The 7,833-nt window shown below is 43.9% G+C and overlaps 2 non-coding genes across 2 annotated transcripts; both read left to right on the top strand.

The window, feature by feature from the left end:
- The first annotated feature begins 1,106 nt into the window (after nucleotides 1-1,106).
- On the top strand, nucleotides 1,107-1,226 carry LOC148165432 (5S ribosomal RNA). Its single transcript, XR_015771479.1, has one exon. It is a non-coding gene; the product is annotated as a 5S ribosomal RNA (ribosomal RNA).
- Nucleotides 1,227-7,698: 6,472 nt separating this feature from the next.
- LOC148165431 (5S ribosomal RNA) lies at nucleotides 7,699-7,818 on the top strand. Its single transcript, XR_015771478.1, has one exon. It is a non-coding gene; the product is annotated as a 5S ribosomal RNA (ribosomal RNA).
- Nucleotides 7,819-7,833: the final 15 nt, after the last annotated feature.

Here is a 7,833-nt window from a genome sequence, read left to right as displayed (position 1 = left end):
GTTTTGACGGCGAAATTCTCGTCAATTTTACGAAAATAAAGGGAAAATCAGACGGACCACCGTCGAACATCCAGCGACGGGAACGGACGAGTTTTTTAATTTTTCTTGCCAATTCATTGCGAAAGAAGCAATTTTTCTCGACGAAACCATTTTATAATCATAAAAAAAACTCCCCAAACACCACAAACCAACAAAAATACGGAAATCTTGCATTGTTTGCATTTTTCAGACACTCTAAATAAAACTACGTCGATGTCGGCGGATTTTCAGTCGGTCGTCGGTCGACAGAAATCCAACGAAATTTTCATTTGTTCTTCTCAAAAACGAAAAACAAACAAATCAACAAAACATTCCCTACTATTAGTCGACATTTCGAGCAGAAACTACGAACGTCGAAAGATTTAAAAAATGAAATATGTAGGTGTGCGTGCGTGCGTACTTACTTGAAACTTTTTTCTTGTTTCATCGTCGCACTGGAACAAATTAAATTTTAATGCAATGTAAACGCGACCACACTTTCGACGAAAACATCTCTATGAATCGAACGACGTCGGAAAAAGAATAAATCGAGAAGAGAACAAATCATGAAACAACACACACCCACCCCGCCCGGCCCGGCCAGAGTGGTGGGAATTTCGATGAATGAACAGACAAAGAAACCAACTCTGTTATCAGTTCTAAGAAAGAAAGCAGGTAGCGGCGGCGGCGAACCTTCGACCGTACTACGGTCAGTTCATGAATTAACCCCGTCCGTTCGGAGTTTATTCATCTCCGGTCCGTGTCGGCGTTTACTTCAAGTGGGTGCTATTTCCATCTAAGCAAGCAAGTGAGTAAGTAAGTTCTCAAATTTTAAATTACGTTAATCGCAAGTGACTCGTTGAGATCGTCAAACGAACAATTTAATTTAACGCCTCATACGAGTTTTTTTTTTTCGTCATTTTGTCGCAAAAAAAAAACTAAAAAACGACTCGCAAAAAAAAATTTTTTTTTTTTCTTCTTTTAAATCTTGTACATTTTCTGACATGTGTACCATCGAAAAATGTCACATCCAAACGATCGAACAATCACAAAAAATCGTCAACGTACCATCTTGGAAAATTTTACCAGGCAACGACCATACCACGTTGAAAACTACCGGTTCTCGTCCGATCACCGAAGTCAAGCAACGTCGGGCGCGGTCAGTACTTGGATGGGTGACCGCTTGGGAACACCGCGTGCCGTTGTCTCTACTCTTTTCTTTTTTTATTAACATTTCTGATGTCAAACTTTTTTTAAATATATTTTTCACTATTTATATTTTCTCTCAGGAACTTATATAGTATGAAGACGAAAATTTTTAATTCGTTCGAGTTGAATTTGTGGTTCTGAAAAGAACCGATTTTTTTTCTTTTTTTTCCAACCAACTTCCAAGCTGCTCGAGGAGGATTTATTTTGAACTGGTGTATTTGGTGACGGCCTTGGTTCCTTCAGAAACGGCGTGCTTCGCCAATTCACCGGGCAAAAGAAGACGCACCGCCGTCTGGATCTCCCTGCTGGTTATGGTCGAACGTTTGTTGTAATGAGCGAGGCGACTGGCTTCAGCAGCTATACGTTCGAAGATGTCGTTCACGAAACTGTTCATGATAGACATAGCCTTGCTGGAGATACCGGTATCGGGATGGACCTGCTTCAACACCTTGTAAATGTAGATGGCGTAACTCTCCTTCCTCCTGCGCTTCTTTTTCTTGTCGCTCTTCGAGATGTTCTTTTGAGCTTTTCCGGCCTTCTTGGCCGCCTTACCGCTGGTCTTGGGTGGCATTCTCTTCTAGTCGTCGAGTTAAAAAAACGTTTAAAAACAGAAAACGAGACAGACACGACGTGCACGTTACGACGAGTATACTCGATCTAAAACGCCGCACACCTAAAATCCCTCTATTTATAACGAGCGAGCGACAAACAGGCGCTCCGCCTTAGTTCGTCGTTCGACCATTGCCCTAACGAGATGGCGCTGTACCGACCATATAAATTTCTAGCCTTCGCCGCGTTCGGCATTTATTTCAAGCCGTACGTTTGTCAGTGCGCTTCGTGTCAGTCGCAGTAGGTGTTTTGCTGTTTATATCGTATAACAACATGTCCGGAAGAGGAAAAGGAGGTAAAGTGAAGGGAAAGGCGAAGTCTCGTTCCAGTCGTGCCGGACTTCAGTTTCCCGTCGGCAGAATTCATCGTCTTCTGCGTAAAGGAAACTACGCCGAAAGAGTGGGTGCAGGTGCTCCCGTTTATTTGGCGGCCGTAATGGAATATCTAGCCGCCGAAGTTCTCGAATTGGCAGGAAACGCCGCCAGAGATAACAAGAAAACCCGTATCATTCCGAGACATCTTCAATTGGCTATAAGGAACGACGAGGAGTTAAACAAGCTCCTTTCCGGCGTTACCATCGCCCAAGGCGGTGTCTTGCCCAACATCCAGGCGGTGTTGTTGCCCAAGAAGACCGAAAAGAAGCCTTAAATTTAATTCTTCGCCGCCGTCATCTCGAACGAAAAACAAAAACTTTTATAAAAACCATCTTCACATCGGCCCTTCTCAGGGCCAAAAATTCAACTCGAACGAATTGATTTTTTCGCCAAAATACAACAACCTATGAGAATCATGTTAAAAAGTCTTTTAGATATTTTAAAGTTAAACCGATCAATTAATTCATTATACGAGCGTAGACTGAACGGAAGATTTTCGATTACATTCAACCAAGAAAGATGATTTTTACGACTTTTCATCGTAATTTTTAGAAAAATTCAATGCCCGACTAAAGCACGAACTCGACAACTCTATCTATAATAATTTATTGATTATCTAATTCAAGAAACATTCCGATTCGTCGTAAATTTCTTCACATTTCGCACATTAATCTGTTAAGAACATACACACACACACCGGTCGCCTATACGTGCTCTCCGTCTCGATAATTTCTTGCAGCAGCAGTCGTCAGCGGTGAGCCGTAATACTACAATCAATCGTTTTATTTGCTATGAGATTTTGTTTCAAGTCACGTCTGAGGAGAGTAACTCTACCCCATATTGGACATAACCTCAAATATACTCTTCGTGGCAAAAACGTTCTTTTAACGATGGTCATTCTAACCTAAAACTGCTGTCAAAATTGTCAAAGTCGCCGCCTGGATCACAAATTAAAATGATCACTCACTCCGTACGATTTTCATTTCGATTTGAAGACAAACACACAATTGAGCAACATATTTAATTCGTTTGATTTATTTTGTGGTTCTGAAAAGAACCGTTTTTTTTTGTTTGTTTGTTTGCTTGCCTGCGGGGGGTTTGTTGTTATTCCTCTGAGGATGCGGATACACGTCATAAAATGATAAAATTAACCGCCGAAACCGTAAAGGGTACGACCTTGACGTTTCAGGGCGTAGACGACGTCCATGGCGGTGACGGTCTTACGTTTTGCGTGTTCGGTGTAAGTTACGGCGTCACGGATGACGTTCTCGAGGAAGACCTTCAACACACCTCTGGTTTCTTCGTAGATGAGACCGGAAATACGTTTCACACCACCACGACGAGCCAATCTTCTGATCGCCGGTTTCGTTATACCTTGGATGTTATCGCGTAGAACTTTGCGATGACGTTTGGCGCCACCTTTTCCCAATCCTTTGCCACCTTTACCACGACCGGTCATCTTGATAAAATTAGGAAATTCTTCGTACAAAACGACGTAGCTTCGACCAAGTTCGTTATGGAACTAACGTCAAAATTTCATTCCGCGGGACTATTTATAAGTTACGGCAGCTCCACCTCGCGTTAAAAACGAATCCACCAATGGCGTCGCCGTATGACTCATCGAGTTTATAAAACGGCCGTTGGCGCGACGAAAATTTTCAGTTGACTTTCGAACGTTCGTACGTACGGTCGGTCGTTCGGTCGAAGCAAGCAAGCAAGCCACTACCTACGTTAATTCTTTTCATTTGATTCATCCGATATCCGAGATGGCGAGAACTAAACAGACGGCTCGTAAATCTACCGGTGGCAAGGCACCTAGAAAACAGTTGGCCACGAAGGCGGCCAGAAAAAGCGCTCCCGCCACCGGAGGTGTCAAGAAACCTCACCGTTACAGGCCCGGTACGGTCGCCCTTCGTGAGATTCGTCGTTATCAAAAGAGCACTGAACTTTTGATCCGCAAGCTGCCTTTCCAACGTCTCGTCCGAGAGATCGCCCAAGATTTCAAGACCGATCTCCGTTTCCAAAGTTCGGCCGTGATGGCACTTCAAGAAGCCAGCGAGGCTTATCTCGTCGGCCTCTTCGAAGACACCAACTTGTGCGCCATCCACGCCAAACGTGTCACCATCATGCCGAAAGACATCCAATTGGCGAGACGCATTCGTGGCGAGAGGGCTTAAATTTCCTCCATCCATCCATCCATCCATCCGATCCGACCATCTAGAATTAACAAATTCTTCATCTTCGAAGGTGTTAAAAGAGAAAAAAAAAATCGGTTCTTTTCAGAACCACAATTATTTTCCAACGAATTGAAAATTTATCGTTCGCGCATGCAACTTTTTTGAGATTGAAAAAAAAAAAAAAAAAAAAAAAAAAGTTAGGTTATGTGATTTATTCACAAAATTCGTACTTACATAAAACGATAAACTTTTGCTTTTTTCTTTCACATTAAATTTTCTTTTAACTGAGACTATTTGAAACATTATTATATAATAAAGTTTATCATTCTTTGTAATAACACTGTTTCGACAGTCAAATGAATAGACAAGAAAATCAAATGAAAGTATGTATCTCCTCAACAGAATGTGCATTGTCCAAGCGAATCTTTCGTTCGTTTCTTGAAAATAATTGTGGCCCTGAAAAGGGCCATTTATTTGTATCGATGGTGCCCCTACGTCGATATATACGATCGGAGCACGTTCCCGAAACCACCAGGACGTCGTCGTCGTTGAAAAAATTAAATCATCGTCGTCGACTTTTCACTTCTTTCTCTTGGGTGAAGCGGTTTTTTTCGCTTTGGCGGTGACGGCTTTGGCCGTTTTCGGTTTCGGCGCTTTCGGTTTCTTGGTTGGACCGGCCTTGTTGGATTTCTTCGCTTTCGATGGCGTCTTGGGTTTGACGGGCGATCTGGAGGCGGCGCTGGCTTTCTTTTCGGGAGCGGACGCAGCCTTTCTAGCCTTCGATACGGCGACGCTCTTCTTTTCGGCGGCAGTTTTCTTAGACTTGGCCGAAGCGGCGGGGGCGGCCTTCTTACCGGCTTTTGAGGCGGATCCTTTTTCGGCGGACGTCGGCGCTGACGCGACGGAACGTTTAGCAACGCCCGTCTTCTTGGATTTCGCCGATGACGACGCGGTCGCAGCGGCAGATCTCTTTTTCGTGGCGGACGGAGCCTTAGCTGCACCGGTGACGGCAGAAGCCAACTTGAACGAACCGGAAGCTCCTTTTCCTTTGGTTTGGACCAACGAACCGGATGCGACGGCGCCCTTAAGGTACTTCTTGATGAAAGGCGCAAATTTTTCCGCGTCGACTTTGTAGTTGGCCGCGACATATTTCTTGATCGCCTGCAACGAAGAACCGCCGCGTTCCTTCAAGCCTTTGATGGCGTTGGTGACCATCTCCGAAGTGGGCGGATGAGAAGGTTTGCTTCTCGGATTTTTGGGCTTCTTCTCCTTCTTCACCGGTGAGGAGCCGGAAGTGGCACCGGCGACCGTCGAAGCTGCTTGATTTTCTACGTCGGCCATATTTTCGTCTATCGCGCGCGCGTTTTTTTCTTTTTATTATAGGTAGGCTTATTCTTCGGTGAAAGAACGAATGAACTTTACAGAACGAATTGGGCGCCAAAGTCAAAGTGTTGGCGCGTTCGAAAACGCGCGGACCGCGGACTAAACGAGAGCCTTCTCGTCGAGTTAGAAAATTCAGTGGGCCTCGAATACAGCTTTCGCGTGATGGCATCGTTCTCTTTACGCGAAGATCACCGCCTCCGGGTGCGGGAACATGAGCGATTCGGTCGGCGATGGCCTCCTGAATAACCTCAAGTTTTCCCGGACGACCAGCCGACCTCCAAAAGCGAACAAGGACCGATCGAACGTCGACTCGAACAAAGACCCTCCGAAACAAGGAGATGACATCCAAGTTCGACGCCGACGTTACGCGTTTTCCACGAATAACAGGAAAGTTCCGCTTTCGACCAGACAAACTTGGAAGCATCCTCTACAAGTTTCACGAACGAATCGGTCGAAAAGTACGTGCGATCTTTTCGAAAATCGCCTCGCAAAGAGACGCAGCACGGATCGGAGCGACGACCGACGAACCTGCAGAGTGTAGGAAAAAAATTCACAAACGGTCGAAGATGACGTCCGAGAAGGTCGAATTTTTTCAAGAACGAAGATAAAACCTTCGCCTTTCGTAGGAGTTGATTTTTGAAAACGATCTTGACGAACAGGTCGGAAAAAAAACGATGTCAATTTCGGACTCGACCATGAGAAACGAATTTGTACGACGAACGGACTTTTCGAACGACTTTTTTCGCAAAATCGACATTTTTTCCTCAAAAATTACCTCACACGACGAAATCCCATCATCGAAACATCACCGAAAAACAGTTTTGACGGCGAAATTCTCGTCAATTTTACGAAAATAAAGGGAAAATCAGACGGACCACCGTCGAACATCCAGCGACGGGAAACGGACGAGTTTTTTAATTTTTCTTGCCAATTCATTGCGAAAGAAGCAATTTTTCTCGACGAAACCATTTTATAATCATAAAAAAAACTCCCCAAACACCACAAACCAACAAAAATACGGAAATCTTGCATTGTTTGCATTTTTCAGACACTCTAAATAAAACTACGTCCGATGTCGGCGGATTTTCAGTCGGTCGTCGGTCGACAGAAATCCAACGAAATTTTCATTTGTTCTTCTCAAAACGAAAAACAAACAAATCAACAAAACATTCCCTACTATTAGTCGACATTTCGAGCAGAAACTACGAACGTCGAAAGATTTAAAAAATGAAATATGTAGGTGTGCGTGCGTGCGTACTTACTTGAAACTTTTTTCTTGTTTCATCGTCGCACTGGAACAAATTAAATTTTAATGCAATGTAAACGCGACCACACTTTCGACGAAAACATCTCTATGAATCGAACGACGTCGGAAAAAGAATAAATCGAGAAGAGAACAAATCATGAAACAACACACACCCACCCCGCCCGGCCCGGCCAGAGTGGTGGGAATTTCGATGAATGAACAGACAAAGAAACCAACTCTGTTATCAGTTCTAAGAAAGAAAGCAGGTAGCGGCGGCGGCGAACCTTCGACCGTACTACGGTCAGTTCATGAATTAACCCCGTCCGTTCGGAGTTTATTCATCTCCGGTCCGTGTCGGCGTTTACTTCAAGTGGGGTGCTATTTCCATCTAAGCAAGCAAGTGAGTAAGTAAGTTCTCAAATTTTAAATTACGTTAATCGCAAGTGACTCGTTGAGATCGTCCAAACGAACAATTTAATTTAACGCCTCATACGAGTTTTTTTTTTTCGTCATTTTGTCGCAAAAAAAAAACTAAAAAACGACTCGCAAAAAAAAATTTTTTTTTTTTTCTTCTTTTAAATCTTGTACATTTTCTGACATGTGTACCATCGAAAAATGTCACATCCAAACGATCGAACAATCACAAAAAATCGTCAACGTACCATCTTGGAAAATTTTACCAGGCAACGACCATACCACGTTGAAAACTACCGGTTCTCGTCCGATCACCGAAGTCAAGCAACGTCGGGCGCGGTCAGTACTTGGATGGGTGACCGCTTGGGAACACCGCGTGCCGTTGTCTCTACTCTTTTCTTTT

The sequence above is a fragment of the Gnatocerus cornutus genome, unplaced genomic scaffold, assembly GCF_029298725.1.
Source record: "Gnatocerus cornutus isolate USDA-ARS CGAHR unplaced genomic scaffold, icGnaCorn1.1 ctg00000320.1, whole genome shotgun sequence".
NCBI classification, from domain to species: Eukaryota; Metazoa; Arthropoda; class Insecta; order Coleoptera; family Tenebrionidae; genus Gnatocerus; species Gnatocerus cornutus.
The sequence above is the reverse complement of the archived record's forward strand: the minus strand, read 5'-3'. Positions and strand labels throughout refer to the sequence as shown.